Source organism: Sitophilus oryzae, unplaced genomic scaffold (assembly GCF_002938485.1).
Source record: "Sitophilus oryzae breed Bouriz unplaced genomic scaffold, Soryzae_2.0 scaffold_169_pilon_pilon, whole genome shotgun sequence".
Lineage (NCBI taxonomy): Eukaryota > Metazoa > Arthropoda > Insecta > Coleoptera > Curculionidae > Sitophilus > Sitophilus oryzae.
The window spans coordinates 1,911,462-1,935,144 of record NW_022146390.1 but is presented as its reverse complement, the minus strand read 5'-3'; the positions used below and the strand labels follow the sequence as shown (position 1 = coordinate 1,935,144).

Genomic DNA, 23,683 nt, shown 5'->3' with positions numbered 1-23,683 from the left:
TTTTTAGTTTTTAATTAAAAAAATTAATTTCTTGATAATACGGCCACATAGGTAGTAGATTAAATTTACAAGTAAGAAAACCCAGAAAAGATCCAGTGGTTCTCAAAATTTAAGCAAAAAATATTTTGTTTTCGGAAATGTTCAAAGTAAAATAACTCGTTATTTTGGATTTATATAAAAAACGGTAAAGAGAAAATATGTTTCTTTTATTGAAATCTACCAGCCCTGAAAATAGGTGCACTTATTTAAAACTCACCCTGTATAAAAAGTTTATATTAATTTCCTATCAGTTTTCAAATATTTTAGTCAAATTTTAAATGTTTTATTTCTAAGTTTCACAAAAAGATTATAATTTATTCTCAAAAATATGAAGCTTAAAAAGTATATAAAAAAATATTTCAAATGGATGCTAAATATAAAGATACAGATAAGTTGACGTCTACTGTAAAGTAAAAATACATTTTTAAAAATTACTCAAAAAATAATACGTATTTTAGGCACAAAAAATTATTAACAAAACATAGAGTTACATATAAACGATATTCATTTATAATATGGCAACCAGGGTGATCTATTTGAAATGGTTGATGTAAATAATTCATTTAAAAAACACTGATGGTTAAAATTATGACAGTCAGGTACATTCAAATAATATTTTGATAGAAACCCCAATGAAAAAATATTGCATTTTAAAAAAAACTACATCTTTAGTTTGACAATATGTTTCACTCATCCTGGTATATTAACAAAACATTTTTAAACTGTCATATTCCACAACAGAAAATGTAAAAACCTAGGATTTCAAACGGGAAGAATACCCTGTATATGAATACTAGACACCTGCATACTAGAAATCTCGAAAGTTTTTATAAGAATAATTAGTTAATTTTAAATGAATTTCACGATTGAATAGATTACTTTACATCACATATACAGGGTGAGTCTTAATGAGAAACACGTCTATAAGTTTTTTTTTCTTAAAAAAAAATTCTGTAGTTTTCAAAATTTAAAAAAAAATTAGAATGACTTCTCTTCCTTAGCTTTTTATTCAATAAACTGTACCAAGTCAATGTAGATTGTATGGTAAGGGATAAATTAATCACCGCGACCTTATAGATCTTTTGTGTCCCCCTTTCTAGAGTTAAAACTCATCATACACTCTCAGAGCTTTGACAAAAGCCAGTATCTGAGACTGTTTTACATGTGGTAGTTCTCCATCTCCAATATCAATTGTACCAAAGTTTATGCCACTAATGGCTATGGTGATTCTCCACAGAATATGCATTCGCCGTTGTTTCTTAGCTTCAATCTACTAAAGTCTTTATTGAGGAGACAGTGTCCTTTTAAAAATCCGTGACAATCCGAATTTTTTTTTACTTAAATCAAGGAAAATCTTTGATTTTTCTCGGTCGTGAATCCTAAGAAATTTCTTTGAGTGTCTTAGACGGTTGGAGGATTTCCATCCCAGGTTATGGATAGAATATTCAAAGTTCTTGAGTTCTGCTTTAAGTTTACCTCCACTTGTAAAAGTGAACAGGTCTGGTCCAGTTAGTGGAACCGAACCAAACATTCCATCTCTTAGTGGAGTGGCACCCAGGTTAGAAATACCTACTATAAAACAGCCGGAAAATATTATCTATATATTACTGTCCTCCATTCACGCAGTTGTGCAGCTCTGAACTGTTCAAGAACGCGATACTCTCCCTCCATTCAATTGAGTCATAAAGTTCAGAACTGTTCCGCGCCATATGGAGGCACAAGGCTATCGCGCACAGCTCCTCTCAGAACCCTTTCCTGCTTTGAAATTCGCAAATGGAGGACAGCAGTTGATGGTAACTTTATTGGTGTATAAGAGTTTCTGCCCGGGCAGCGAGCATTAACTATAAACTGTGCTCTGGGCCTACATAATTTTCCCTCGATTTTTCCTCCACTTGACTTTAAAAGACAGAAAACACACGTAATAATACGAATCAAAATGCATCATCTTCCACAACGCAGATATTTGACATAAGTTGACACAAAATTATAACCTTTAATTTGGCAAAAATTTGACAAGCCTCAAAAATCTAAAGGCGAGTTCATACCAAAAGTTCATACGCATCGGCGTCCGTTTGACGTTCATCGTTCCGTCAAACCAATAAAATTGAAATGTGATCTGTCATTTTTGAAATAAACCAATAAAACTGGTTAAAAACAACAACAGACGACGCATGACGAATTTATATTTAAACCCATCCATAGTTAACTTAAAAAATATTAGAAACTTTTTTTAGTAAAATAAATAGATTGGTATGGGACGTCATCTGCTTTTCTTCTGTCATCGTCTGTTGAAATCTTACCTGAGAAAAAAAAAACAGAGTGTACGACATAAGAAATCACTGTTAGTTTGAAAAATACTAATCCCTTACCTATACTTAATATCAAGGCTCTTCGATACAATTCCAACGTTTGTTTTCTAACGCAACAAAAGTACAAAATCAAGAATCAAGCTCTGCGTACTTAATAGTTCATTTTAGACCTATTTCCTGAACCCTCCCTACGTCGGAGACCCCACACACCTCCAACGCCCCGAATGCCGTACTTTTCAGGGTTTCGAGCCTTTCTGTCGTTGCCATTGTCTCTTTTGTGTCGATTTTTGTCAACTACACCGTCGGGACGTTTTATGACCAACGATTCCGATGACAGGAAGATGTATGTCTCTTTTTTATTAAGCTAGAACAACTTCCACTTGTGAGATCGAGAATTTAGGAATTGCGGCCCCCATCGATCATTTGGGGCTGCTACTGTGCATCGATGCAGCTCAAATGGAGGTTTTAGGGCATGTTGTTCTCTTTTATTCGTGTCCTAATTTAAGTGTATAGCAAAGTTTATACAGGGTGTTTCAAAACAAAGGCCTAAACTTTTAAGGGGTGAATTCTTGTTAACAATAAGAGGTAGATTGTTATATAAATCTTAGATAAGAAGTGAGAATTAAATAAATAATAAGTATTCCTACTATTAAAACACACTATCTGCATATTTTCCACTTTTTTTAACAAATCAGAGGGTATGATTATATAATTTGAAAAAAAAACTAAGTGCTGCCACCATCGGAGAATATATAATATATAATAAACAACCGGTATATACAAATACACGGGTTTAAATAGCGAGTATACGAAAAATAGTATTCTAAAATTATAAAGCTTCATTCAGAACTTCGCAATTAGTGGAATAAATTAGAGGTTTTAATTACACTTTATACTTCTTAGTTTACGATCATTCACAATGTTAAAAAAAATAAAATTAATAGAATATCCTAGCAACAGCTTGCGTTAGTCAGTTGTATCCATATAGAAAGCCTAATATTCAGCTTATAAAACAAACAGTTTTTGATTTCTAACAACAATTTCGCTTGACGGAAGAAAAAAATTGACCAAGTGAGAGTCGCACAAGGGTTCCGTACCATTCATTATCTATACAATATTAGACACTATATTATTATAAACTTTTTTTCCGATTTAGCTGAAATTTTGAATGCGCGTATAAGTAATTTAAAAAAAATGAAGAAACACATTACTAAAAATTGTGTTAATCAATAATAAATATGTAAAAAGTAATAATAAATATGTAAAAATATGTAGAAATTAAAAAAAACGATTAAAAAAAAGTCGCCTTAACTAGGATCGTAACCACCGTAATAACAAGCTGTGACGTAAAAATCTCGTGATGTCACCAACTCTAGGCTTAATTCTATTTAGTAGCGTTGATAATTACCCGGTAAAAGTTCAAATTGTGGATCTTTTTTCACTCAGCAGATATATTTCGAAGTTTTAAAATGTCTTTTTCCGAGTTTTTAAAAATATTATAGTATATAATAATAGTTTTAATAGAATACGGAAAAAATCATACCAGTCAATAAATGTTTATCTCTCATTTTTTGTCAATCAAATTTAATAATGGAATATTTTAAGTTCACAATAGTGTATAGTATAAGAAAAAACAATAAACAAATAGATATTTTTTATAGTATATATTATGTATTTCATCGATATTTTACGCCCCCTACTCAGGGGCGAGGGTGCCGCGCGGCGGCGCCTGTCGTAGCGGAGTGGTATTGCCCCAGTTGACAGTCATCGATTTATCGGTAGGTGTGTGGACGTAGTAATTATAATCGATAATAGAAGGGTGAAAAAGTTCTATTTAAAGTTCTATTCAGAAAAAGTAGCTGGGAGTCAGTACAGTATTTGTGTTCGACATTTATATGAAAGCAAAAAGAAACTTAGGATTCAGTCATTAATGTCCCTAAAATCTACTTGTTTTGGTTCTATAAAAATCGATAATTTTTATGATTTTATGATGACAATACCTTGTCTAAAGAAATACCACACGATACAAGTACCATATTGAATCAGATTGGTTTAACATCGACATTACTATTTCTGAACAAGATATCGAAAGTGTGAAGGAAGAAAGACCTATTATTGCTTATTTAGAAGGATATTGCTGTTATATTGTTTTAAAGGAAATTAAATGCGATACATGTAAGAATAATTTAACATTTTCAGACAACACTGATATTGAATAAAATTCACTTATAAAAAACCTTACTAAAGGCAGTCTTGGGTTTCCAAATGATATCGTTTTATTTGAATATATAATTTTTAACAAAGTTTTGCAAAGCCATGAAGAGTTTCTCAAAATTCACAATAAAAAAATATTTTTATCAAAAATATCTTTGGATTACATTAAGCAATAACAGCACTATTAAAAGTTCTGCAATGTACTATTTATAATGCTAAGTTATTGTAAAAATTGTCATAAATTCTATTAGAAATACACGTCTGAAAAACTACTGTTTCAAAAAAATTATAGACTTGGAAAAGGAAATAAAAGAAACTTAAACACACTTAAATAAATAAATACAATAACGATGGATAATGTGAGATGGGATATCAATCTGATGTTTTTTACATGTTATGTTTAATTATGATTTATTAAAAATTCGGCGTAATTAAAGTTTATATCCATTATATACGTATAAAGTGTATCAAATGCAATCAAAGTTTAGGCCTCCAGTTGATGACGTCACGAATAAGCTGTCCGGCCTTGTTATTACGGTGGTTACGCTAGGATTCGAACCTGCCTTACTACGGCTCCAATGTCATAGCAGCGTAAAGTCCTAACGCTTTAACCACGTGGCCACCGAGGACTTGAAAGATTCTATGTAAAATTCTTACTTAAAAGATAATGTTTAGTGAAAGTACTTTTTTATTTATAAACATTTATTTAATTCTGTTTTTAGTATTTGTTCTTATAGCGGCAACATAGATACATTATCTGTGAAAATTTCAACTGTCTAGATATAACGGTTCATAAGATAGACCTTTGTGACAGACGGTCGGATGGACGGATAGCGAAGTCTTAGTAATAGGGTTCCCGTTTTTACCCTTTGGGTACGGAACCCTAAAAAAAGGCCAAAATGACATTTTTCACAAATTTTGGAGTATAATTAGTGGAAAAGTTAAAAGTTTGATAACTTTTTCTACTAATTGAAAATCTCTACCACTAATTTTGCCGTTCTGAATGCTTACATTGAAATTAAAGGCACAAATCTAGGTCGGTAAATAGTCTACGCTAATTGAAACCAATAATTTATTCCACTAATTGCGAGGTTCTGAAAGAAGTTTTAGGAAGTATAATTTGTGAAAATTCTAAAAATAAAAACTACGCTATTTGCATAGGCTAAGTTTACACACCTATTTTGCTAGCGAAAACTATATAGCCCCAGTTACTATTTCGGTTAGAACATAAACTTTAGAACGATTTTAAAAAACGATATCGCAAATTATAATTTATCCTCTCACAGTTTATGTCTATTTAATTTTTTGATTAGGTATGTAATGGTCACTTTGTTTACTAAACTGCTTGAATATATTTTTGCTTTTGATCAAATCGGTGTGTGAAGGTGTGAAGCTCCAAAATGTTGTTTCGGGAGTGTTGAATATCCGGGATAGTTGAGTTATTGAATGTTATTGCACACAACAACCACGTAATTACGCCCATCTTTACGTGTTAATATTTTTTCGATAATTTTATTAATATTTGAGATTGTCACAACATAAAGCGATGCCCAGTTCGGAATTTTTTTAACTTAATTTTTACTACCTCGCACAAACCTTGTACCCGAGTTGTGGTTTCAATAACTGCATTATTAAAAACTAAAAACTTAAATATTATGACAATGTCACGATTTTAATATTATTTCAATGCGATCAACATCGGAACTGCGTGAAATACAGATCGAAAACTTCTGATTTCTACCGTATCGAGCGCTGCGGTCGGAATTTTTAAAATCAACTGAAATACACCAAGCTTATAACCCAAAAATGGCTGGACCGATACAAATAATCTCTGATTCGTCTCCACCCTAAATTTTTGGCAAAAAACTAAACGTAACAAACGAATGTGGGTCAGAAAATGGATAAGCTACAGATTAATTATTGATACCAAAGATATCGTTAAATTAAAAAAAAAGTATTAATAAAAGTGGTTGTAAACCTATCCAATATTCACGACAGACCTGATAAGCAACGACAGAAAGTCATTCAAAGCTGTAGTGGGGCTACTAAGAAGACATTGTAAGCTGAATAGGCATCTAAAGCTGATGGGATGTGTTATTCGACGAAGCCAGAGGCATGTGCTGTCTGAAAAAAAAAGGACAGAACACATTTTGTGTGGGTGCGACAGCCTCGCAAATATGAGGTTCTTTGTGCAATGATAGGCCATTGACAAAGAGCTATATGGAGAGTTCAGTCTCCAAGTTGCTAGACTTTTTTAAAAGGATAGGACTGGAGAATGTAACTTAAGGATCAGAAGAGGAGCACCATAGATCTGAAAAGGTCGTAGTTGAACAGGCCTATAGCCACCTCTTAGAATCTAATTTAATTTAAATGGTATTAATATTCTACAATTAAGAAAAGTAATCAAGTAGTTGTATATTCAATTGAAAAAAAACACCTTAAACTCCTCACATTGAAGTCGTTCGTCCCAACTTTCAAGGATATGTTTATTTAAAAACAGGTTTGTGCTAATTGTGCATACAAAATGAATTCTCTAAGCCAATAGACCCGCATCTTCTGATCCAAAACTACTGTTAAAAAGCCAGAACTAAGGCAATTACAACCCGTAAGACAAGTATGACGAAACCCACCCTAGACATCGTTCGCGTTACGACGTGCGCCCTCCCGATTTTTCTCACGTACACGCCATTTCCGCAGCGATATCGATAATAGGAATGTCGATATTTAAAAAATATCGATAGTTTTTATTTGACAGAATATATCAATACAATATTGTAACAAATATAATTTAACTTTTGCCAAAATTTCTAAGTTTTTTAGTAATTGTAAATATAATTTTCCAAAAGCAAAAATAATGACACAAGAACGTTTAGTAGTGTGTAACAGTGAAGTAATCAAAAGATACGTACAACTTATATTAGATAGCAACTATCGGGAACAGGAAGCAGATATCTTATCCGATGGTCAAGCAGCACTAAAAGCGATCAACTTGAAGAAGTTGGTCAAAAAATGCCTAGATAAGCTGAACAAGTTAGGCAAAGAAAGTAAAGCCCTCCTACTCTGGGTGCCAGAGCTCATCCAGGGATTGGAGGCAATGAAAAAGCAAACGATCTAGCTAGAAAAGGAGCGAATACCTAACTAACCTAACTAACCTCTACTAACTGGACCATAACCGTTTTGTTTCCCAAATGGAAACCACTTGAAGCGGAACTCTAAAGCACCTGGAAGACTCCATCCGTAATGGAATGAGAATCCTCCAAGACACTCGAAGAAATTTCTCAGCACCTACGGCCATTGTTTTAAGTAAGAAGATTCTTCGGATTGTCACGGGGTTTTTAACAAGACACTGTCTTCTCATTAGAGAACAACGGCATACGGTCGAGTCGGCCTACAAACACGTAAACGTTTACGTACGCATGCGCATTTCTTATATTTTTAATTTTTATACACGTAAAAGATGCTTTACGTCTACGTATACAGCAGCGGCCGACTCGACCGTATGCCGTTGTTCTCTAATGAACACCTCAGCAGATTGAAGCTAAGAAACTAAGGTATGACCAAGATCTTGATCTCGGTCTCGGTGACAGTCATTCTCGGCTAAAAATCAGGCCGAGTTCTCGGTCTCATTCTCGACATAAAAAGACCGAGATTGTCGGCCACGGCTGAGACTGCTCACGATTGTCAAATTAGCTTGTTTTGAGCGGATCGCTCCACCTATCGATGCGTGGACGAATGAAATACTCATCCGAAGTCCAGATGTGATCTGATCGAATTACCAAGGGTATTTCCCCGACGGCTGAAGAATCGCCTTCATATTTCTATGCGTAAACAATGAACGAAATGTTACATGTTAGTGCGTCTTATTAATTTAAGGTTTATAAGTATAACAGAATTGTGCTTTTATATGAATTACTCGTATATCCTACTAATATAAGTAAAATTTTTGTGTGTAATTATTATTTACCTCCATACCACAGTTTAATTAATACGGTGTCCATACAGAGTTCTGAAACCAGCAGCTTAGGTATACATTTCTAGTCTGCACCACGCACCACCAACAAGCGTTTCTAGCAAACAACTATTTAGAAAGAATATAATGAATCACTGCATAATTTGAAAGGATGCAATGCTGAAAAAATACTTTTTTAGCCTATAACATAGACTAAAATAGTTATTTTTTATACAAGACGATAAAGTGGTATTTTATCGTCGACCGAAAAGATTGGGAGTCGATAATGCAATTTTATCGTCGTGTGTTAAACAATATTTTTTTATAGCGAGTTACGTTTTAAAAAATATTATGCTTAGTAGAAAAAAAATTGTGCTGGGTTGGCGTTGGTTTCTATGTAATTTGACAAATAAATAAAGCTGTCTCTTTAGTTGTCAGTTTTGAGTCAATATTTTTAAATCCTCTTTCGTATCGATTGCTGATTGAATTGGAGCCAGAAATGGCTCAAAACGAAATAAGTAAATTACCAACAGATATTCAGGCTGAGGCGACAAACGCCATATCCAAACTACTTCCATTTAAATCCCGAATAACTTATGAAAAGGAATACAAAAATTTTCAAAAATGGAAGCAATTAAAAAACGTGCGAGAAGAAATAAAGGTTTTAATCTATCCTCGCTGTTAAAGTATCATTTAATCTACTCTTCCGGTTAAAGTACTATTTTATCTACTATTTTTGATAGATATAAGGCAATTTTAACAGTTGCTATGGACAAAAGTAATATTATTAGTATTAGTAATTTTATAGCATTAAATTCCAATACAATCGTTTCTGCATGAAAATAACGTTTTTATTACAATATTATCAGATGTTTTTTCATATAATAAAATATTGCATCTTGTCTCGGTCTCGGTCTGGGTTTCGATCTCAGTCTCGGCCAAGACTAACAATACAGGTTTGATTACAGTTGGGGGTTGGTTACCTAACCTTTGGTGTTACACAGCAAAATAAAACACTAAATCACCACAATACACCAAAACACTTTTACTTTTACACTGGACGCGCGTTTCGCTAACCATGTTAGCATCATCAGCAGATGATTAAAACTTTACATAATAAATCATACAAATCATACATAAATAAAGAGTTTTAATCATCTGCTGATGATGCTAACTTGGTTAGCGAAACGCGCGTCCAGTGTAAAAGTAAAAGTGTTTTGGTGTATTGTGGTGATTTAGTGATTATTATTATTTATATTATGAAAAATTAATATTTTTAATATTTATCTTAAAAAGTAAGATAAAAAATAATAGTAATACAGTAAAAACACAATCTTTGCATATTTTTTGGTCTATTTAAAACCAATGGAAGAGATTTAATACATTATACATTATCATTATTCTTTCTAACTAAATTTAAAGAAAAAATCAATACAAATTGCCTCTTTTATTTTTTTCTCATTAAACCTACCGATTTCAAAAAATAAAAAATAACAAAAAAATCTATCGATATAATACTTAATACATCTCTAGGAGAGTTTCAATCCCGACTCCGAAAGTCGGTCCATATCACACGAGATTTCCATCCGTATTGCAACGGAAAAATTAACATTAGTACCCCTATTTATTACGCGCATTATTCCTCCATCTCTTTCCCACAAATACAACCGATCCATCGACACGACAGAGACGGAGAGGTAGCGTTCAGCTGCCGCATTGCCACGCTTCACGCTGATTACGATCGAAATTCGGGTTCCTTTAGAAACTTGATTAGCACGCATGTCAAAAGGCCACCCTGCACGCAGGCCACCCCATGAAAAATGCGCGAAACTCGCACAATGAGCGCCGCGCGGTGTTTGATGGAAGTCGGCAGCCAATTGTTTACAGAGACCCGCCGAACAAAAGAGTGCAGCAAGACGCCATAACGCTACCAGCTAAGTTCGGTAATTTGCTGTAGATTAATTTGGAATTTTGGGGTCTATTCCATCATTAGGTCGTTTTTTATTGGTGTAAATGAGTCTCTTAGCTGCCAAGTGGTGTTAGTGCAAAATTGACATTATGAGAAAAAAACGTTTTTGTTGTCTTGTTCATAGTTAATTCTAGATAAATACTTTGTATAAAAAGATTACGGAAGGAGCATATCAAAAATCTTGCGATGGGGACCTAAAATGGCCGACCTAAATTCCGGTTTATCAGTGCCGTTCTAATTTTATTCAAACCATCTACCTATTAAAACCTATATTACCTATATTATTTTTTATTATTTACCTATTAGTTTGGGCTTTTTGGTTTTAATTTATTAAGTAATTATCAGATAGTAATTGTTAATTTTGAAGTTTAACTTAATATAATGTCATTTTAACAGAACGTCAACGATTTCTTGTAGACGTATCTGTTTTAAAAAGTAAAGTGTTCTCGAATAGTTCAATTTAAATATTTTAAATAGTTTTTTTCTTGATTCTTTATATTTTTTTGCTTCCGACGACGGAAAGAGAAAACTTTCCGAAACGTTAAGAATTTTTTTCTTTGTTAGGGAAATTTTTATTACTGTAAACACAACTTCTGACAAGCAGCGTCCGTTTAGGTTTAACGCAGAAGTGTTTACAAAAAATAACTATTTTATTTTGTAGATTTTCTTGCAGTGCAGTGGCGAAAAACCCATAAGGATTTTTTTGGATAGATAAATCCGCCACATAGGTATAGACATTTTTTATAAATATAATGTATTACAGTAGACTCAATAATTTATTGTTTTATTTTACGTTGTCAATAAATGTTAGTAGTTATTAAAATATCATAAAAATATATATTTCTAATAAAAATAGATAAATTATAATAATTATTATTGAATAACTCAAACATCAGATACGCTATTGAAGTACGTAAGTCAAATTCACGTATCTAAATTATTTTTGACAAGTACTCAATAAAAGCGATAATGCAAGAAAAAATATATAATAATTAGTTAATTCAAATTGAATTTCATAAATAATGGTCGGTTTACTACACGTATGTATATTATACAGGGTGGATCTTAAATAAGTGCAGATATTTTTAGCGGTAGTGTATTTCAACCCCAGAAACACGTCTATGAGGTTTTTTGCGAAGAAAATAATATTTTAAAAATTTGGAATTTTTTGAAATGTTAAAATTATCAATATCTTGATAATATGGCAACTTAGCTAGTAGATAAAATTTACAAGAAAGAAACCCTAGAAAATATCCAGTAGTTCTCAAAATTTAAGCAAAAAATATTTTTTTTTAATTTTCAAAATAATAACTCGGTTATTTTGGACTTTTGAAAAACGGTAAAGGGAAAATATTGTTCTTTTATCAAGATCAACAAGCCATCTCAAAGTCGTTCAAAACCTCAAAATATCTTGATATTTTTCCGTTTTCTGGATTTCCAAATATTCTAGGATTCGATTGAAATGAGAGATGAAAATAATTTCCTATTTGAGCTATTGAGTTAAAGTTTTTTAATGTTACTTAATTAAAATAAAACAAGCTGGAGAAGAAAACTTGACACAATGCTTTATTATATTTTAAATTGTATAATTGCTAACTAAAGTAACTCAAAATACAAGTGTGGTCATTTTTAAGAATGCTTGATTATACTTTTTTGGATTTGAAGCATTTTACCTCTGAAAATATATATTTGAAATTTTAGATATAAACTAGCGTGTATCAGCGACTTCGTTCGCGTCGAATTAAGGTTGTCGCCCACTAGACTGCGGCGCGACGCGGCGCGGCGCCATGTGGAAATTTCTTTTGTCTGCTTGCCATGTATTTAAATGGACCAACGCACATTAGAGCGCGCAGCGCAGAAGCGCGCCGCGGGGTTTCCGTCGACAAGTCGAAAGACTTCTCTAGCAACTTTTTTCCGTCTCCCGCGTTTCGGCGCGTTGCAGTGTGCGTACTCACAAGGGAAATAATTTTGCATTCGAGTCTTTTCAGTTGGCTTTTTGACTAGAAACTAGTGATATGTATCAATGGCAGAATTGTATTTTTAAAGGTAAATGAGGCAAATCGATTTTCATAAAAGAATATGATATTTTTTTTAGTCTTCCCTCACTAGAGACAGATGGACGAAATGCCTTTCTATCAAAGATTTAATATAATTGAGGGGTGTAGAGGCAAAACTGGCAATCTCCACTTTTTAACAAAAGTGACAATCTCCAATTTTTACATTCTAATTACCTAAATATATAAAAAAGATCAGGGTTTTTTTGACCACATAACTAATATACACATCAGAATAAATAAGAATTATCAAAAATATTAGTAATTTGTCTCTTCTGAAAAAATATGATGAGTAGATATACCCGGTGTTTTTTCTTCTAAAACCCTCAATTGAGGAGTGCGTAAAATGTTTCCTTTATATTTTGTAATACTGAAAAAAATGATTTTGTCTTTTATTAAATCTGGAAAAAGATGGTAAAATTCTCCAAACTTCTTTCTTTTTTGGTTAATCGTATGAGTCCAAACTTTTCCTCATCCCCTCTTCCTCTTCCTCTGTTAGAAGAGCACAAAAAATACACTTTCGTTAGTACTTGAACTCATTGCTTTAAAAACTAAACTACAGTAAGTAAAAAACACTTCGACTATAACTAAATAGCGTTGCCGCGTTTCAAAAGCGCGCTATAGTGGGCGCAGTCCCTTCGCAGCCGGAAAAAATTCTCTTCGCCAGCGCCGCGCAGCGGTCTAGTGGGCGACAACCTTTAATCATTTGTAATGGTGATGATAAAGCAAAGCAAGAATTTCCATTAACATACAAACTGGATAAAATTTTCTCACATTTATGTCAGCATGAGAAAAAACAATATGGCGATATTATTATATAACTTGGTAATATTTGAGGGGTAGTTTCATCTCGTTGGAATTTGACTTTCGAAGAATCCGTTTGCCAAAAATAAGCTTTTTACGTCAAGCAGTTTAAGCAGAATCGTGGTTAAGAAATTACCCAACTTTTTGGAACACCCTGTATGATTTTTTAAAAAATTTCAAAATTGTTAAAAACCAAATAAATTATGCTTGTCCAAGCGTTTTCCCGAAAGACGAACCGTTTTTTAAATAACAAATATTGTAATATTTGAGGGGCGTTTTCACCCTCTTGGAATTTGAGATTCGAGGAATCCCTCCTTATCGAACCTCTACACCCCACAGTCAATCCGTTTGCCAAAAATCAGCTTAAACGTCAAGCAGTTTAAGCAGAATCGTGATTACTCAATGGTCATATTTTATGAAACACCCTGTATAAATTTATAAAAAATCTTAAAATATGTAAAACAACAAAATAAAATATACGTGTTTAAGAGTTTTTCCGAACTCACCGGTTTTTAAATAAAAAATATTTTAATATTTGAGGGATAGTTTCACCCCCTTAGAATTCGAGTTTCGAAAAATCCCTTCTTATCGAACCCCTAAAGTCAATCTGTTTTCCAAAAATCAGCTTTTTTACGTCAAGCGCTTTAAGCAGGATCGTGATTAATCAATGACCAGATTTTTCGAAACACCCTGTATACATTTTTAAAAAATCTTAAAATATGTAAAAAAACAAAATAAAGATACATGTTTAAGTGTTTTTTGGAAACCTGACCGTTTTTTTTGAGCAGGATCGTGATTAATCAGTATGTCAGTCACTTAAGGATTTTATATATTAGTATAGATTGGTTCATCGGTACATTCTTCTTCGTCATTAAGGGATTTGTTGACTTCACATTGTGTATTAATAGAGCTTTCTTCGATTTTTATAAAAATGAAGAACTTTCATGTGTTGCTTTTTAATTTTAGAGTGTGTTAAGTTAAGTCTATATGTAATGATAAGATTCCTTGTGCAGTTTTATTCAGCCTAACCTATTGATGTAGTAATAACACAGATGACATATAATCTATATGTTATCTGTGGTAATAGTGAAAATAATGATAATCAAACTACAGGTACTTTCAGAATCGATAGAATCAGACGTGCAAATGGTTCAGACATGGTTCAGACTTTGTTTCACTGTCATCCATTTTATCAACAAAAAAATGTTTAGTTCTAAACTTTAGCACGTGTTTTGAAATCGCGCACATTAGCAGTATTAAATTTTATGGATCCATTTCACTTCTGAAAGGAATCAACAGAATATTCAGAAACCAAACAGAAACAGACTATAGCTGCTTAATGCGTGAAGTATGATTGGATTCAATTCTCTACTGAAAAAAAAACATATTTTAGAAACGTATAAAGCCGATTATCTTAAAATAGTAGGAAATTGGACTTGATCCATTTTAATTCTGACCACTCTATTTATCATTATCACTTACTTTTTCTACTACAAGTAATAACTTTCCAATTCGACGTTTTCGATTCGGGACACCATCGTCAACTCTCTTAGTTTAAATTCGAACGTGGATTTTATTTCACTATCAGATTAAGCAGCCTTATCTGCAAAAGAGCCAAAGAGCCATATCTGCAAAATAAATTTGTAATATAAAAGCCATAACACACCCACAGCAAAACATAGATACACCAAATCTCATTGAAATTAAAATATCTTAAGAAAATCTCTTTTTTTTTAATTTAATGTCTTCCAATGGACAAAGATAATTTTGCATAGAGATAAATTGGATAGTGTTAACGTATAAAGATCCAAGCACCAATTTGTAATTCGGAGATATTGAAATAAATTATTATATTGGCCAAAAAAGATTATAAATCAGTATACAGACTTTTTCTTAAAAGTTGCATTTATAGAGATAAATTATGTTCAATTAAGTCATCTTCATTTTTATTCCAAAACTACGTAGTAATTCTATGTCCACGAAACATTGAGGCACCTTGTGTTTACTGAAATAATAATTCAATTTCAACACAGAAAGTATTAATAATTTCACACAGAAAATAACGAAAATACAGTTCTCCAAATTCTAGGACCTGTATAGGTGCTATACAATTATTTACAGTAAACGGTGAGCTTGAAAAATTATCACAGTACTTCAGAGCAATTTTAACAATAATTACACCTAAAATTTCTCTAACCATAAATTTTAAATAACACGTTTATTGCCGTACTACTTTTTTTCCAAAACATTGACATATCGATAGTTATCAACTGCATCGAATCGTCGAACAGTTCAAACTCAGTTTGGCTTCTGTAAAATACGGGTTTATTGCCGACGGTGGCTTGCCAACAAAATAACAATTTCGACTATAAAACGATAATAATTCCAGAACACTTATATTTTAACAAACCGTTACACTCCCATTCAATAGGCTCCAATTTTAGACTGTTCTGGCTTCACGGTTTGATTTTCAGTTCTTCCCGGGTTTTACGATTCCCGGATTTTCAGATTTACAGCCCTGCTACCTTGTTAGAACGTTTCTTCTTGCTCAATGGAACCATAAACTCGACTAATTTTAGGCTTCTCGGTATTGTGTGCTAGGCGACGATATCCATATACCTACAATATGAAGTTTGTCAATGGAGTTCAATACAGATGCATTTGCTTGAGCGAATAATTAGCAGTTTATGTCAGCTAATTCAAACTTCTTAATCAAAATATTTATTTAAGTACTTATTTATTTATTTCTCTTTACAGATTAGTAGTAAACCCCAAAATGTTCAAAGTGACTTCCACGCTTAATTTCAACGTTAACAACTTAAAAATGATTTAGAATTATAAAAAAACCTCTTCTAAAAACACACGGGTTTTAGTAGCTCGACCAAACTTTATAATAATGATTTTCATTTAAATTTTATGTAGTATAAGCTAGGAGATCTATACACATTGAAATAAAACCTACAACGTGATACCTATTTTTTCTAGTACCATTTTAGACGCCAAATGCAGCAATGTTTTCTACAATTTATTATTTTGGGAATAATTACATTTTTCCGTGTAGTGTCATCTCAATATCGACATTAATTTACTCTATGAATTTACTTAATCTACGACAATGTCATTATGACACATTTAACATTGTCATTTGGAGATCATTATGGCTTTCAAAATAGCACTATTGCTATTATGAATTCATAATAACACGCAAATTTTAAAATAAGAAACAAGCAAAAAAAGGTACCTAAATACGTTTATTTATTGTAAACATTAATTATAATATCAGTACAATTGGTTAAATTAATTCCAGATGATGACAGGTGAGTTGATTTTTTAGAAAGTTAATTTATTTCCTGAGTGCTTGAACCTATTCAAGACCCATCATTGCCAGAAATGTTACACAAAATATTACACGACACTGGAATTTTCTATATAGCTCTCTGCACTGTGTTAGAGCGCCGACCACCATGTCTTTTTACAGTTAATAAATCCACTCCTGCAAGCAACGACGCAGAGGATCTACGGAAACAATGTCCAGTGTATTGTTGTGGATTTGGAAGACTTAGGAACAATGCTATTTTATACGGCATTTTCTCTAAAGTATTAATGCCAACGGGTTGCTTAAAACATTTTCCATTTCTGTACCCCACAAAAAATCGAGTAAGCTCTGTGTTGCTTGGCCGCATAGCTATATATCTTCGAACCATTTCCACCATATTTATTCCTTCAACATTCCCTTTCGTTATAAAAAAAATCTCGTGATATTTTTGTTTCGTAAATGGAGTAATGACACGAATGCATTGTCCTTCATCTTTATTATTTTGGAGCTGCAGACTTGTCAACTCGATACGCCGGCAGGCTCCCGCAAGTCCCACTATCAATGAAACTTTTGTCAGGAAATAAGTTTTATCATCGGCTTCCAACAAAAAACGAGTTATGTCTTCTTTTCTTCAAATTCTCGATTTTTTTGTTTTTTTAGAAATGCAATTAAATGGACGTAGGTACTTACTAATATCTGTATTTTTCTTCACTGGTATAACTGAACGTAGCATGGAATAATATACCCAAAGTGATGAAGCCTTCCTATGTTTTAAAAGATGTTCAAAATATGCCAGGAGAACCTTTTCGTTACTACTATTCTTGATTCCTTCCCTTTACACCAATCTTCAAGTTTTTCGTAGGCTTGCTCGTACGTTTGTCTTGATTTTTCGGGAAGTAGGGAATCGACAACGTTTTGCGCAATGCCGTCAATATCCGAAAGGACACTTTCAGAATCAGAATCACCCATATTAATATTATTTTTTGCTTTTTGCTAAAACTGAACGTTTAACACAAAATTGAACATCAATAATTGAGCTGTCAAAGTCAAAATGGAAACAATCAACAAGCACGGTTACCACGGCCGCGGCGTCGACTTATACTGGGCACCTGATAATTTTGAATTTTAATTTTTATGAGGATATCTCTGATATTTTAAATTAAATCAAATCTCTTTGGATCGTTCGTCGTGTCGCGTCGTAGATTAAATTTTGAATGATACACGTTCGATACGAACTTTTTAATAAAACTTGTGTAACTAAGCCACTCGGCTAACGCTCCGGCTTAACGTTACACGCGTTTTATTATGATGTTCGAATCGAACTTTGAATCTAATGCTTTCAACAATGTCGTACAGTGAAAAAACACATTCTTTGAAAGTCGAGACGCCTGATCTGGACCATTTTCAAGGAATGACTTAATAGTAGTTCGTCGCGGTTGGAGACTGGCGGAAAAAAGAGAAGAATAGGACAATAAAGCAATTTAAAAATTCGGTAGCAAAATTAGACATAATTTGACACTAATAGTGTCTGCAAACCCGCTCGCTGACGTTAATGAGTTTATATGCCCTATAAATCTTCTCGAATAAAGCGGACCGTCCGCTGAGGTTCTCGAAAATTGGACTTTCGCTTATTTTTGCCGGACGAGACATCGACGGGCTTTTTGTTGACAGGTGGACAATGGTCAGTGGGGTTCAACATCGTAAAATAAAGAAGCTAGGAGCAGATTTTAGGCGTTGTAGAGCATCGGTTGTAAGATTTGCCTCGTAATCTAACAAAAACGGAACGATATACTTAAACGTTTATACTGTGTCTGTACAATTTAATATTACATATTAATGAGTAAAACTCCGAGAGTTACAAATAACTGCCAGTATGCACTATGGATAATAATTATATTCGACATAAATCAAACTTTTAGTTGCGTAATCGAGGGCGCGATTTTTAAATTCATTGTTGCCAATCATGGACATATTGGCGTTGGGCTTACTAACTGGAATTTATGTCATTCGTTTTGACACTTTTGTATTACGAGCTTTTGGTTTAAATAAACTTGTGATACTTTAAGCTTAAAATTTTTTACTAGCAGACCATGCAGTCGAACATTGTTCTTTTTAATACCTCTTTTAGCGCGAAGTGTACAAGATAGCTTAATAGCCGTAAAAAACTCTCAACTTTTATTAGAATATTTTGAACGGAAAAGCGGTAGTAATGGCCCTATATGTCCCTTAACTGCTGTTAAAAAGGTGAGTTTTGTTGATATAAATAATTACTGTTTATATATTTATAATTAATTTATTTTTGTTTTCTAAAATATTTTGATTAAAAGAAAATATATAAAAGTGGGCAACGCTGTGCCGGTCAAGGTTAATCACGTGACCAAAAGTTTATTTGATATGAACTATATATTGTTTTATTAGTAGTAAAAATTATATTTTTTGTGGCGCGGCTGTATGTTTGATATTACACGGGAAGCACAAAAAGTCATTTTTACTCCGAATAGAACATGCTTTTTTTCCAAACGTCACAAATAATTTTTTATACAATTTTAAATGTTCCAAATAATATAAAAAGTCTTAAAAGTACCTACATACCTTGTAAGAATTACATATTGAGAAACTATGGTAACTGGCTAGTTTTCAAACTAGCCAGCTATTTTGCAAAGAAACAGCACAACCACAACTACAGTACGTCTAACCGTTCTGTAGCTACCGGACATCCGTAAGGGAGGAAACGATATTCTCTCGATGTTTCTCGTAAAAAATTAGACGACCCGTCCCATCAATAAAATTTCGACAAATTTGCATAGTAGCCAATGAAATGACTTGGCGGAGTGTGCTGCTGTTTATTAAAATGTTTTTGTCCGCATTCTTTTCATAGACACAGATCCAGCAGCAGGGCCTATTTTTCATCTGGTCGGGCCCTAAGGCCCAAGCAAAAATTCGGGCCCTCTTTTCCAATAAAATTCAAAAATTCTCTTGTTAGTTTGGGTTAAAAAAAAATAAAACAATTATTTTTATTCTTTTAATAATTAAAAAAAATAAATAAACATTATTATATTGAACAAAATAAATAATGAAAAAAAAAAATTATATCAATCTAAAGCTTATTTTATTTAATTCTATTTTCCCTATCAGAGGTAACTGTTTTTTTCTCTGCTATGTAAATTTACATTTGAAATTATGAACATTTTACTACCTTTAACGGGCCACCAGACCACCGGGTCCAAGGCCCGGGCCTTATAGGCCTTATGGTAAAATAGGCCCTGTCCAGTAGACGTACTTTAGAAACTAACACCTAATCCACAAAATAACAGCGCTTTTTGCAAAATAGCTGGCTAGTTTGAAAACTAGCCAAGTATCCATTTTAGCCGTAGGATATAAAGTACGTCAACTGAATCTGTGTCTATGAAAGGAATGCGGACAAAAAACAGTTAAATAAACAGCAATATATCTTATACGTGGACTTGACGAGTATGTCACCGCAAATCGCTCCGCCCGGCTCCCACTCATTTTATTGGCTACTTACAAATTTGTTGAATTTTTATTGATAGGACGCGTCGTCTATTTTTTTACGAAAAACATTGAGAGAATATCGTTTCCCCTCTCACGGATACCCCGTAGCTACAGAACGGATAGACATACTGTACATTATATTGGCGCATACTATATGACTTGAAGTTTGGTCCTTCCAGTCCTTCACCTTACATATTCTAAAGATGCATAATTTCCTTATCAATCCATTGAGTTATCTGTGGAAAAGTGCATATGCTTTAAACAGGCTTGAAGCCTTATTGAACTTTTGTTTTATACAGTGCAACATGTTTTTTCGTTGCTAAATGATGGTCCACTAAACAATTCAAATAAAACTTATAGCCTGTTTTTGAAGAACTATACTTTCTAACACTTATAATTATGATTATACTTATGATTTTTCTACCAAATATCTATATTTCTACCAATATATCTCGAAATACCGTTCTGCTTCTCAAGCGGAAACCAACTTAAAGTAGAACTCGAGAACTTAAAAGATTCCATCCGTAACCTGGAATGGGAATCATCCATCAGTTTAAGACACTAGAAAAAAATGCTCCATATATTTTGTGCGTAAATACGTCCTTCCTAAAGGATAGTGACACGGTATTGGTAACCGCCAACCAGCTGGAACTGAGGACAATTCTAACAAGATTGGAAACTACCAGTAGAGAGTTCGGCCTTCGCATCAATTACAGAAAGACTAAGGTGATGATCGTAGATCGCGAAAACAACAACTGCCCAGACATCACAAACATAGATCGCTGCGAAGTTGTGCAACAATTTATTTATTTAGGTGCACTTATATCTAATACCGGTAGTTGCGAAATGGAAATACGCCGCAGAATTCAACTGGGCCGTAACGCTATGACGCAGCTCACGAAAGTTTGGTTGAATAGTCACATAACACAATCGACAAAAATCAATCTTGTAAATAGTCTTGTCTTTCCGGTTATGCTTTATGCTTGTGAGACATGGACATTGTTGGCAGCCGACAGACGACGTATTGACGCCTTCGAGATGTGGTGCTGGAGGAGGATGTTGCGAATACCATGGACAGCATATCGCACCAATGTGTCGGTCCTTAATGCAATCCAATTACCACAAAGACTTTCTAGCACTGTCTATAAACGCATCCTTTCCTTCTTCGGTCACGTCAACAGGAGCGGGCATATGGAGAGACTTGTAGTGCAGGGAAGACCTGCAGGATTCCGTCGCCGAGGAAGATCGCCAACCAGGTGGGTGGACATGGTTGAAAAACTTATGAATAGGGGAGACTCGGGCAGCGCCGATCACCTTATATTTACCTATTATAAAATGTTTAAACTTACTTCAATCTGATCGGGATTTCAAATGTGAATAAATTAACATGTTATATACAAATGTTAAAAACGTTAACAACAAAATAGTGAAAAATAAGGATGAAAAAAATTAAAATTAAAAACTTGCGGAATATCGGTTTTGCCCAGTACCCCAGGGTAAAACCGATCATATCACTAGGTAACTAGGGAAAAAGCGATCAGGAATTTCAAATTACTTTTAAAATACTTTTTTTTAAATTAAATGGTTAATAAGCACAAAAACACTTTATTAGCAAACGAACAAAACTTTGGTGAATTAAATGTAAAAAATATGTAATTTTCAAACATGTAGAAACAACTTGGGTTGGGTTAATATTAATGTCTATTTGACACAATAGTGTCTTTGCATTGGTCACAAACGTATACCCCTGTTATGTAATATCTGCATAATTTATGCGCCCAATTGCAGCAAATATTACACTGTAGCCACACTTCTCGTGGACGTGAATTAGAGAATAATCCATGCTAAACATTTAACATCTTCCCTGGATATTCTTCTTTTGGTGGCTTAGGATAAATAAGCTTCTGTTTTGTTTTTTCGTTCTTGCATTTATTGTTTTTTCGTCAGTTTTTAGGGTTTTCTTAATTTTTATTCTTAGTCCATCGTCTATTTTTATTTTTCTTGTAACACTCTCCTTTTTTGTATTTTATTTTTGAGAAATTTCTTCTTTAACAGGTGTAGAAATCAACATTTCCGACTTCTGTGACTTTCTTCTTCGTGTGTTTTGTTTAGAGTCAGCTTTTGGTAGTATCAATATATCGGAAATAACGGTAATCTTTTTTCAGGCGTCATAATATTTTTATTCATATTTGTTGGATCTTTCTCTACATTATTGCCAGATATAATTTGTAAGCCATCTGTCACCTGGACTAAATTTTCAATTCAACAATAATAGGTAGGTAGCTTACAAACCACATTTTTGTAGTTAGGGCAAAACTGATCATGATCGGTTTTGCCTGATCGGTCTTGCCTAGAATTAACTAAATCTCCTTATTTTATTAAATATATGGCAACAATACTTTAGAATATAAATTTTTGAGGTTATGTGTAAAGGAAACAATATCCTTTCGATCAACCCAAAAATTCTATATAAAATAAGAAGTTTAAGCTAAAAATCATCATTAATGTGGAAGAAAACCAAGTATTTTACGTCTTGCAATAACGTTTTAAAGGAATTAAACTAATATTACTTACCAATTCAGCAAAAACTACCGGTATTTATCAGACTATGAGCACCACTTTTAAAATAGCAATGTTGCAAAATTCAATTTTTTGCAGGGTTAGAAATATATTAGTGATTGTTATTGCCCGATATATCGGTTTTGCCCGAGTCTACCCTACCAACCTGGAGGGTGCCGTTCGAAGAAATGAAAACAGAGAAAATTGTAGACGGGCGGTGCGTGCGGCCGTCAGGTCCTTAGAGCCAGAAATTTACGTGATCTGTGAGCCAGAACCAGAGCCACTACACGTCGTAAGCGACGTACGGACTTAGACGACGACGAAAGGATAGTAATGTAAAACAACTCATAACGTCTAAACTTTCTTCTGACGGTGTACTGTCCATAAGCGCCCCAAAAATAGAAGAAAAGCTACAGCAGGATTACCAGGAGATCCCGATCATTTACACTGGTAAGCCTGTACGAGGTGTGAAGAGGCTACAACACATGGATGCAGGGTTTAGGGCTGATAAGAAGGCAAAGAAATCACGTGGTCATAAGTAAAACGTTTAACTTTTTTGCATTTTTTTGTTATCAATAATTCAGTCATATCATTTAAGTTAAAATAAGTATTAATGTATGTTTGCTCAGCATAGTTCTCTTATATTCTGTTTCTGTTTGCTTTTATTAGATTGTAAGTTATTTTTGTATGTTCTTTCGGTAAAAATAAGACGTTTCTTAGGACTTACGACTAAGGAAAATCAAAGACTTTTCTTGATTTAAGTAGGAACAATCTGCGGCTTGTCAGGGGGTTTTTAACAGGACGCTGTCTCCTCCATGGATCCTTAATGGATTGAAGCTAAAAAACAATGGCTAATGCAGTTTCTGTGGGGAAAATAAGGAACACCTGGAAACACCAGAACTCCTCATCACAAATTTTGATACGACTGATATCGCTGATGGAGAACTAACCTATATA

General features: G+C 33.4%; 1 long non-coding RNA gene across 1 annotated transcript; it reads right to left on the bottom strand.

Moving 5' to 3' along the window:
- Nucleotides 1–14,861: 14,861 nt before the first annotated feature.
- Nucleotides 14,862–16,417, bottom strand: LOC115881108. Its single transcript, XR_004049989.1, has 3 exons — nucleotides 16,327–16,417; nucleotides 15,749–15,957; nucleotides 14,862–14,966 (listed from the first exon to the last, which is right to left on the bottom strand). It is a non-coding gene; the product is annotated as an uncharacterized LOC115881108 (long non-coding RNA).
- Nucleotides 16,418–23,683: the final 7,266 nt, after the last annotated feature.